Source organism: Embiotoca jacksoni, unplaced genomic scaffold, assembly GCF_022577435.1.
Source record: "Embiotoca jacksoni isolate LCO1_2020_lvr unplaced genomic scaffold, fEmbJac1.0.p SCAF_19, whole genome shotgun sequence".
In the NCBI taxonomy this organism is placed as follows: Eukaryota; Metazoa; Chordata; class Actinopteri; family Embiotocidae; genus Embiotoca; species Embiotoca jacksoni.
In genome coordinates, this window is record NW_027185329.1 from 4,096,756 (window position 1) to 4,107,321 (window position 10,566).

The 10,566-nt window shown below is 39.2% G+C and overlaps 1 protein-coding gene across 1 annotated transcript in view; it reads right to left on the reverse strand.

Moving 5' to 3' along the window:
• Positions 1–8,933, reverse strand: part of lrrc7 (leucine rich repeat containing 7) — a 115,220-nt gene extending 106,287 nt beyond the window's left edge. The window contains exon 1 of the mRNA XM_069153071.1: positions 8,560–8,933. The gene's annotated coding sequence lies outside the window, so the exon portion shown is untranslated. The remainder of the gene's footprint in view (positions 1–8,559) is intronic.
• Between the last annotated feature and the right edge of the window lie 1,633 nt (positions 8,934–10,566).

Consider the following 10,566-nt stretch of genomic DNA (forward strand, 5'->3'; position numbering starts at 1 on the left):
ATCTGAGGGCACTTAGCACAGTAAAGTTCTTACAACAGAACATCACAACATCGTAGAAAGAAGCCCAAAAAAATTCAACAGTTTCAATGATGGTGTATCAAGATTTTCTGTCATTAATCCTGATTATTCCGAATTAAAATTTCGATATAATCGAATAATATACTGTAAAATGACGGATATATTTTTCAATATAAATTAGGTTTTGTTGTAGAATTTTCTTTAATAGGCGATATACGTATGGAAACAAACACTAACACCCACAAAATATACATTTTATCACAAAAGTCAGGTAGAAAAAATTCTTGATTTTTTTTTTTTTTTGTCTGTATCAAATCAAACAAAAAAAAGTGTTGGTGGGAAGACTTGTTTGGATTGTTGTTGTGACAGCTGATGATTTAAACAAAGAAACTCCAAGGCTGCAAACATAACAGTCCTTTGTTTCACATTGTTTTTGTATTACGTACGCCCCGAAGCGTCGTGCAGCAAATGAATCACAGCGTGACTCATGAAATAAGGTGAGCAGTGTGTCGCTCAGAGGCCAGAGAGCAGGGACGGGATTACGACGCTTGACTGGAGGGGGCAGACATTTAAAGAGGGAATTATGAAAATAAGAGACAATAGTCAAATGTACATTATCAATAGTTATATTGTTTATTCTGTGTAGAAATTACTACCAAATAAACAACTTGAAATATTATCATATGAAACTAAATAAAAAAGCTGCTATTGATAACTGAAGCAACAGGCCTGGGACACAACAATGTTAAAGGTCCTCCACTTCTCCTATACGGGAGCACAATACTCAAGCTTGTAAAAAAATTATGTTCTCATGATCTTTGCGGTTCACCTCTTTGTAGTACTTTTAGGTCTCTTTGTGGTAGTTTTATGTCTCTTATAGTACATTTATGACTCTTTGTTGTAGTTTTGTCTTTGTTGTAGTTTTATGTCTTTTTGTAGTTTTTTTTTGTCACTTTGTGGTAGTTTTATGTCTGTAATTGTTCCGTGTCTTTCTGTGGTTGTTTCTTGTGGCTTCATGTTGTTTTTTGTCCATTATAGTTGTTTGTTTGTCTCTTTGTAGTAGTTTTATGTCTCTGTAATAGTTTCATGACTCTTGGTAGTAGTTGTATGTCTCTGGAGTAGTTTCATGTTTCTTTGGAGTAGTTTCATGTCTCTTTGTAGTGGTTTTATCTCTCTTTGTAATGGTTTTATGTCTCTTTGTAGTATTTTGGATGATTGTGTTTTTGTTTTCCATCATTGTGTGGTAGTTTTATGTCTCTAGTTTTTCTATGTCTTTCTGTGCTTGTTTCTTGTGTCTTCATTGTTGCTCTTTTTTCCCTCTTATAAGTTGTTTTCTTTTTCATTGTGTTTGTTTTCTGTCTCTTTGTGGGTTTTCTATTTGTATTTCTTTTGTTTCTTTGTGCTCTCTTTGTGTTTATGGTTTGTTTAGTTTCTGCAGACATTTTGCAAGTGTTGCAGTTTTCTCTGTCGTCATTCTGTTTTTGTTTCTGCATTCGTTTTGTGCTTGCTTAGTTTGTGCTATTTAAATTTCTGCCTTGTTTTTACAGTCTTTTAAATGTATCTGTGTGTAGTTCTGTGGCTCTGTGAAACACTCTGAGTTGCCTTGTGTCTGAATGGTATAATCTAATTAAACCTGCCTTGCGTTGCCTGGCCGTTGTTTTGTGTCTCTGAGGTCATTATGTGTCTCTTTGTAGTCGTTTGGTGCTTCTCTTTGTTTCATCTCTTTGTTTGTGTGTCTCTTGGGTATGTATCTTTGTGGTGTTATAATGTCTCTTGGAGGTTATTTTCAATCATTTGTAGTCATTTTGTTGTGTCTTTGTGGGTGTTTAATTGACTTTCCAAATGTTATGTGATGTCATACAGGGGCTCTGATCAAGTGGCTCCCGGGCCGGTAACTGCTCATCCAGCCACGGTTCCAATAAGATGATTACATATTATCGTCGGACTGCTTCTGACTCTCGTGGGAGGAGGAAGTGCATCATGTTCTAATTATTTTATGGCAGAAAAAAGAAGCCAAATTCTCTCTGTACCTGTGAACGTTACCCAGTCCAGGTAATTTGCCCGTACCTAGACTGCCAAGCAGAGTCAGTTTGAACATCTAAGGATCACACATTTTCTGGTGGGGACAGGTGCAGAGTTAATGGCGGCAATTGGTCCCAGAAATTTGTGGTAGTGGAGAAAAAAGAATCTGAGAAAAGCTCAAGAATGTCTGCAGACCAGAGTGATTTTATACTTTAGAGATTCATTGCCACTGAATCAAGAAATCATATTAAAAACTTGAAATTTTTGTCCTTTTTTCATTGGAATCCTAGAGCCAAATTACCAACATTAAACATTAAATTATATTCTGTCCTATGATTGTATTGATTCCTTGATCTGGACAACAATGACATTTGACAGATGATGGTTATCTGTGCCTGCAGTACAATCAGATGAATTGATTATGGGCTGTAGTTTATTGATCACAGATTAACATGCTTTCAATAATGGAAACCGTTGAAAGCACATCATTTGAATGAGCAGTTCCCTCTAAGTCTCCTTAAATTGTGTCATCATCTCATTATGCTGTTTTTATGACTTGTGACAGAAGAATTAAATATCTTTCATTGTGGAAACCTGACAAGCTTTGTTTCTGTCGTCAGTCCTTCTCCTCCTTTGTCCCTCTCTTCCCCCCCTCTCTGCTCATTTCTCGCCGTTTCATAATCCTACTGAGAATGATGCAACTATACAGTAACTTCACAGACAGACACGCAAACACACACACACACAGCCTTTCTGGCACCAGACTACTTAGGAAATGTTTCATCTGCACTTAGTCTGAGTTCATTCACAAATATAAAAACATCCTCTCTCTAGCAGTTTTTCTTTTCTCTCTGTATTGCATGTGTCCTTCTGTCTGTACATGTAGGTACAGACAGGGTGCCCAGTCGTAATGGCACCCTGTTCAACTTGATATGTTTACAGATGCTTTAAAAGTCTGGCTGATTAGACACGTGTTGGAACATTTCCTCAAATACTGTACTTGTTTACAATGATGAGGTACTTTACTTGAGTATTTCCATTTGATTTTACTTTATACTTTCACGTAAATACATTCCAGACAGAAATATTGTACTTTCTACTCTTTTACATTTATTTGACGGCTTAAGTTAGTTTTCAGATAAAGATTTGACACAATTGAAGACATAAAAAGCTTTTAAATGCCAACACATCATCAAAGCTTAAACCTTTTTGGCTCGTGACATTTACATTTCAGATGTCTGAGTTGTTAACAGCTCCACCAAATAGTTATTTTTCCTTCTAAACTTCTCACATGATTTAATTTCACTAAACGTTCAAATTATCTAATATCTCACAAAAAAGTCCAAAAACTGAAAATAAATGTGTGTCTTTTTCTTTTTTTTCTCCCCCAGTAATCATCTGACGACCCATCAGATGTATCTGCTGTCCCTGTGTATCAAACTCGATATAAAGTAGTTGAAACCAGCTCTGCCTGCAGCTACAATAGATACATGCTACTAACACACTGGTGCTTTGCCAGTAATAATCCAGTGATGTCATACATATTAATATATCAGTTAGAGGGACCAAAACAGTATTTTTACTTTAATAACTTTGAACTACTTTGTACTTTTACTCGTGATTTTCAATACAGGACCTTTAATGGAGCATTTTTACATACTTTTATTAAAGTATAGGATCTGAATACTTCCTCCACCACTGCTACCGTATATCCGAGTAGCAATTAATCTGCTGAAACGTCATAATAAGCAAATGTTGCCAGGCAACAGATACAGTAACAGCCTCCATGCTGATATTGCTTAATAGCTACATTTTGATTGTAGGATGTTGAAAGTGAATCCCGCGGTCCTGTATGACAGTGATCCAATTTGGACCACAGGGGTGTCATCATGGCCAGATCGCCTTTAGAAAGACTGCGTAACCTTGAAAGCAGACAGGATAATCATCTGGATATAAATACATAGTCAGAGACAGTAACACCAGGGGCCTGTTCCACTAAGTAGGTCTGACAAACTCTGAACTTCAGTCTGAACTCTGAGCAGAACAACTACGAGATGGAAACTCTGAGTTTCACAGCAGCTCATTAGAGTTTAAGAGTTTAGTCGAGTGTGTACAGTCATCAGTGATTCACCATGGCAACGGGTAAACAACAAGCAGAGCCTTCATTTTAACCTAATGATGGAAAATATATCCGTTACAATATGACTTTATCTTTAAAAACAGAACAGAAGTGGCGAAAGAGCCTGAGTTGGAGGAAAGAGCCATTAACGGATGACAAAAGAATCCTATTTTATATTACATTACATTTTTAAATGTATTTATTCAGCTATAACCTCACAGGGACAAAGTGCTGCTGGCAGCAGGAGATAAAAAATATAGATCGAACAGATTAGAACATAATTCTATTTATAGTCCTGATGAAACCTCAGAGTTTCGCTGATCCGTCCATTTTACAATTAAAAAACCTTGCTCGACGTCAACGGCAACTATATTTTGATTTAAATACAGTAATGGAAACCCTGTTAAAACTAAAAAACTAAATTAATTAAGACTGTAAGGAGAACAAACTAATGGTCTCCAACAAAGATTTTGACGTCCGTCACCTCTTCTGCCGTAAATTTCTGGAAATGTATGCGATCCGATATTCACTTTGATATTAACTGTATAAATGAGGAAATGAAAAAGAGGAGCTCAGGGTTTACTGAAGAAAACATGGCAGAGAGCAAGTTCGGTTTACAGAGTAAGTTACCACACCATGACTCACCCTGATTTACAGGGATGTCTGTTTCTGGAACTGAAAACTCAGTTTCCCTCACCTCAGGGTTAACAAACCGAGTTATCATTGAACCAGGTTTCTGGATACACAATCAAAACCAGACAGGATGATCCGTCTGCTCAAACAGAATCTATGTATCTCTGGTACCAAACTGGAGCCACAGCAACTTTATCAAGTTTAAAAGATGTTATCTTTCTATATTTCCTCAAAAATAATATTAGCTGAAATATTTTTGGGATCCTGTTTATTCCCACGTTGAAACTTCAGCACTGACCGCAGCTTTCCATCACGTTTACCGTTTAGTACTGTGTCAGCTTAATCCAACACCCAAAACACTCCTCGCTCCTATAATCCAATGACTTCTGCAATTTCCCTGGCTCAGTCTCACCTAAGGATCCGCAGCAAGTTTGTTCCAAATCATAATATCTATTTTGTCTAAATTATAATCATGAACGTGGTTATTTGATAGACCCGTTTGGAGAAGAATTACAAAGTCTGTACTCTATGACTATGGATATGGATAGTTGTGTTCTTGCATTATGTTTGTGAGGGCCAGTTAAAATTGACTTTAAGAGCGCGGATATTTTCAATCTTATAATATGATTTAGATTAAAGGAAACTTGTCCCCAAATGAATGATCATGTTTGACTGTGACTGTTGGATGCAAAAATAAGCAACTATTTCCTTACAAATACACCACATCAACTGAAAAATGGCCAATGTTGGCGGTTAATGCGCGATTAAATGTTAAAATATAGCCAGTTAAACTCTGCATAGCACAACAGCTAGCCTGCTGCAACTGCTCAATTTTAGATTAGGCCGAGCAGTTTCCTCTGACATCATCTGCAGCTTCATAATTAGCTGTGTGAATATCTTCATGGAACTATCAGCACAGAAATAGCCGCCTGTAGTGGGGAAGCCTGAGGTTACACTCATGGTTGCACATTGCAGCATCTGTTTATTACACAGACAAACATTATTTTAGCAAATAGCACCAATGTGTTATTCATGCAATATTGGTTCATTTTTCAGATTTGCTTTTTTAAACAGAAGTGATTTCATTACACCTCAACAATGGTATTAGACGTGATTTAGAGTTTTTCCCCTCCTGTTTGCCACACTGCCACTTACACACTGTCTCTGACACACTGTCATCCTGTGATCTAACAGGCTTCTGAAAACATGACTGATCTCAGCCAAACCTTTACCAGTCAGCCCCGGTCAAGGAGATATTCTGGGGGTTTACAAGGGGCTCAAAGTGTAATCACAGGATTACTGATGTTACTCTACTTGGCTGGAAGGCTTTCTCAGCTGTGGGGCATCCCGGTGAATCCGTGGGCTAAGGTGAATATCATGTACTTGTGATGCTGTGGGCTCAAATCTGGCTTCTGGCCCGTCTCATCACCCCTTTCTCTCCCTGTCATCCTCCCTGCGCTGCTCTGCGAGGAGTTAAATGAAGCAGAAACAAATCCCAAAGCTTTATATCTGCAATAGACAGAGCTGTGAAGATGAGATGTGTCCTCCTACGCAGCCAGGCAGCCAGGCAGCAGCTCTGGAGACCCAAACACCTCCAACTGTAGCTATACTCTAATGCTATGGAATATATGATTAACTCTCCCTGCTAGCAAAGAGGAAGCCTGCAGCCTCCATCCGAGCTGCTGGCTCAGATTTATTCTTCAGATTTGTATCTGCAGTGAGGATCTGAATTCATTGTGTGGACTGCTGTCAAACCTGTACTCATAAAGATAACGTAATTTCAGCTTGTAACTGGTATCGCTAGAGGTTGTCCGTGACAAACTCACAAACCTTGTTTTCGGCTGCCATGTTAGTGAGTTGACAAGATGGAGCAGCGCTTTATGAGCAGCGTGAGTCAGTCAACATCAAGATGGTTGGAAGGAAAATGTCTCCATTCAGTAGGAGGAGGATTATGCCACCACAAGCTGGTTGTCTGTATTATGATATGTTTGTTTTTTGAAGGTCAAATATTTCTGATTACAATAAATTTCAGTTAGGGTCTTGTAACCTAAATACATTCTCTGTCAGCATTATTTCAGTTTTAGTGCAGCACAAAATATATTTTTGTCCCTGGTTTTGATTTGAAAATGAGATCAGTTTTTTCCTGAAACATTTTCTCAAGATGGTGGCTGAAGCTTTTATCTACTTTTAGTAACCTTGGTGGGAATAAGTGCTGGAAATTAACAAAGACCAGACATTAAATGGGAAAACTACATGGTTTTAACTCACTAATAGTGTCTATATGTTTTGTTGAAATGGATAAGGATATATGATGTATGTTTTTAGGCAGAAATATATGTACTGTAAAGGATAAGTAACTTATTTATGCTGTTAGTACTTTAGAAATAAACTACAGGAAAGCTAATTTTCTTATGCAGGTACGTGGTTTTTATCTATTGTCTGTTGTACATGTGGTCTTTCTACAGTATATATGCTGATAATCAAGATGTCAAAAATATCTATTTATGTCATATTAATGTCCACGTTTTATTATATCTGCAGTTTGACAGTATGTAGGAGGAGGTAAAAAACGACTGATTATTGAAAATTATGACTATTTTTCCGCATATTAAATGACTTGAGGTATGAAAAAGTGCAGGTGTAAGAAAACCTCATTTGCACTTTTGCATGTTAACCTTAGATCTGAGAGGAAAAAGGGGAACAATTCTGCCATTTACAGTCCAAACCCAGCCTACCAAAAGCTCAACCGGAGGACAAAAACATCCCCTAAAAAAAGAGGTGAAAGAAAAACAGACTGCCTGCTGATGGAAGTGTTCACACCCTCAAGAGTTTGATGTGTCCTCAGGTGGTTGGGGGAGATGTCTCTCGGCAGGAGAGCAGCCGAGCAGAAAAAAAAAAAAGTCCCCGGTGGTGCAGAACTGAATCTGGAGGGCATGGATGAGCCGGCTGTCGCCTGACCCGAGGTTACTAATGGAGGTTTTAGGAAGTCCTGGTGGCACAGAGAGCTGGCACCGCACACGTCAGGCACTTAGAGCCATTTGAACCCAGTGCATGACCTCTCTATCTCTGTTTGTGATCTTACAAGGTGTAGTAAGACATGCAAGATCAGGGAGTTGTTGGTTTTTTTTGTTACCTGTCGTCACCAGAGAAGCACTGTAAAGCTTTAAATCGATACACAGACATAGTATATATACATACAGATAGATGGATTCCTTCACACAAATTCCCCTAAAGTTCCGCCTATCCCATTGGAAACGGCCTCTGTGCCTTTCTGGGTTACAGTACTAAGAAAACAGTCACACAGCGGTGAAGCTTTCTGGACCAGTGGGACAGCTTGATGCTGCACAGCGCTGATACAAGAGTATAGATGAAGTGTTATGCAATTAATACTCCTCCTCCTATGCAGATACAGTAGACAAGCCTAGAAATCCTGGCCTCAGCTGTAACTGTATCCAACTGACACAGCTCACAGCGTTCTTTAAATCCTCCTGTCGTATATATTCTCTTCACTCAGCTAAAGCCTTCACAAAACAGATTGTAAAACAGACTGTGATGTAGGTTTCGTACAGTAACATCAAAGCCCTTCTACAGTCACGCAGCATGCAGAAAATCTGTCTTTCTCTCCGTCTCACCCACACATACACACATAACAGAGCCCAAAGACTCTCCTGATCACCTGCCATCCCATAATTCACTGTGCTGGCAAGAACAGGTGACTGGTAAAGCCGAAACAGAACGAGAAAAAGTGGTGTGGGGATTTCTCTTACCAGCAAATCCCTCTTCCTCGGGAATCCTTCCTTTTCTCTCCCCTCAGCCGGCTTCTTCCAGCAGTCCAGCGTTCATCTTCCCAGGAAAGAGAGCCGGAGGAAAAGAGCAAAACACTTTAAATTATTAGCATTCCTCTTGCCCTTGTGTTTTCTCTCCGTCTCTCGTCTCTTCCAGATTTCTCCACAGTCTCTGGGGGGGAAGCAGGAGCATCAGTGATACACTGCCGTGCGCTCCGCTGCAGGAGGCTGAATGTCAATCACGCAGGTAACCGAGGGAACCGTTGAGCCCGCCCCGAAGCAAACACTGATTGGTCGGCTGAGGGAGAACCAGAAGTCACAAGTCCTCGTCGATCCACAGATGGGTACCGAGAGCTGTGGTGGGATCATCTACAGAGCCAAACAAACAGTAGTGGATTGCAGTACTTGTGAACTGTCTTTCTCTCCTCCCTCTCTCTCTCTCTCTCTCTCTCTCTCTCTCTCTCTCTCTCTCTCTCTGACTTCAGAGCCTTTATTTTACAGTTGCTAAGCAACAGCCTGGCATGCATGAGTATGTGTTGCAAAGCGGGAGGAGAGATGTGGGAGAGAGGAAGGAGTTCAAGTCCTCAACTCTTGCTTTCTCACTGTCAGAGGTGTGGATGGATGTTGAATATTTCAGCAGCAGTCTGTCTCTATTATGGGTGCTGTTGTTGCTGCAGAGCAGCCTAAAGTGTTACTGTACAGCTCTGGAAACTTGATACTGGCAGAGGATAGAAATTGTCTCAAAATACAACCTACATCCCCGCAGGACAACTTTGATTTAAAGAGCTCCAATCACATTGTTAAATCATAAAATATGTACATTTTCCATTTTTAGCCACTAAATTTCATTATCTCAAACTTTTTAGCCTCAAAAACGTGGATGGAGTCCCCACATCTGAAAAGTGAAGCCAATATGGAAGTGCAATACTATTGACAGCCACTTGGAGCGGGATCCAAAAATCCTCCGGCTCCAATAGACTTCTATTAAAAAAAAAAGCATCAGCTTCTCTCGTGAAATACAAAGTCAATAAATTTTGTCCTTAAGTCATTATGGTGCGTTCAGCTAAATTCACTCCTTCTGACCAGTGTTCTGGTGATCCTACTGAAAATAATTTTATAATCAATAAGATATTATGCCTCAAAGAGAGCTATTTTTGGAGGCATGCCTGGTTTGATTGACATGCCTGGGGTGCAGTCAGGTTTCCTGTATAGGTGGGCGGGGCATAGTGTTCTCGGGTTCTCAGATCTAACCCTCAAATACAATATATTCTGGCTCCCAAAAACCAAGATGGAGACGACCAAAGTGCCAGACTCAAGATGGCGAAAACAACAGTTCACAAACCTAAGAGTTTAATCTCATGGTGGGTTGCTACTTTGGTACAAACTGAGCTGTGATTTTAAATAACTTCTATGAAAAGCAAATAGATTATAGAAGTCAAAATATTTTAAAAAGTCACATCAAGTATGCACAGTGAACCTCAGGGCTGCACTAAAAGGGAAGTGGAGCCAAGAGAGAATAAGAGTATAAATTGATATATTGAATATAAATAATAAAATAATAATGTATGAAATTTGTATGCCTGTTCAAATGCTTTAGTGCATATTTGCCCAGTAGGTTTTTTCAGTATATTAAAATTGTAAAATATAAATATAACCCCACTGTGAAGAAAGCTATAGAATAAAATGTTATGCATGGTCGAGTCCAAATACGCACAGCAGTGAAAAGGATTCACCGAGGACACTGTGACAAGGCAGAGATCAGATGGCAGAGTTCACCATCCTGAAAGCCTGAGGGATCAAGTTCTGTTTTTTTTTCTGACGTTGACATCTGTGCTGCAAGTATTGTAGAAGAACTGATGTCATGACTCTAAGTTTCCCCAAACACTACCCTCTCCATCCTAAAGAACGTCCCTAAAAATGTTTCTTCAGACGTCTCTTCATTTATTCAGACCTTCATATTCCCTAAATTAATATGAATACGATGTTTAT